The following is a 265-nucleotide window of genomic DNA, read 5'->3' on the forward strand; positions in this document are numbered from 1 at the left end:
GTCCTCGGAGAAGGAGGGGCGAGCTGGAGAGCTTCGAGCGCCTCTGCACCAGCCCCTCTAGCCCTGACCCGTCAGTGGGGCTGCGCCCACCGCCGCTGCCTTGATCCAAGCCCGGCTGGGGCTCACCCCACGAGTCCCTGAGACTAAAACGCAGCGTAAACACGGGAAGCAGGAGAGGGGTCCGAGTTAGACCCTGGGGTGGGAGGTTTGGGGTGGGGGCACGCGACAGTCTGAGCTGGGAGATTCGTAGCCCATCCCTGGAGAC

This window comes from Condylura cristata, unplaced genomic scaffold (genome assembly GCF_000260355.1).
Source record: "Condylura cristata isolate star-nosed mole 26May11 unplaced genomic scaffold, ConCri1.0 scaffold00005, whole genome shotgun sequence".
In the NCBI taxonomy this organism is placed as follows: Eukaryota; Metazoa; Chordata; class Mammalia; order Eulipotyphla; family Talpidae; genus Condylura; species Condylura cristata.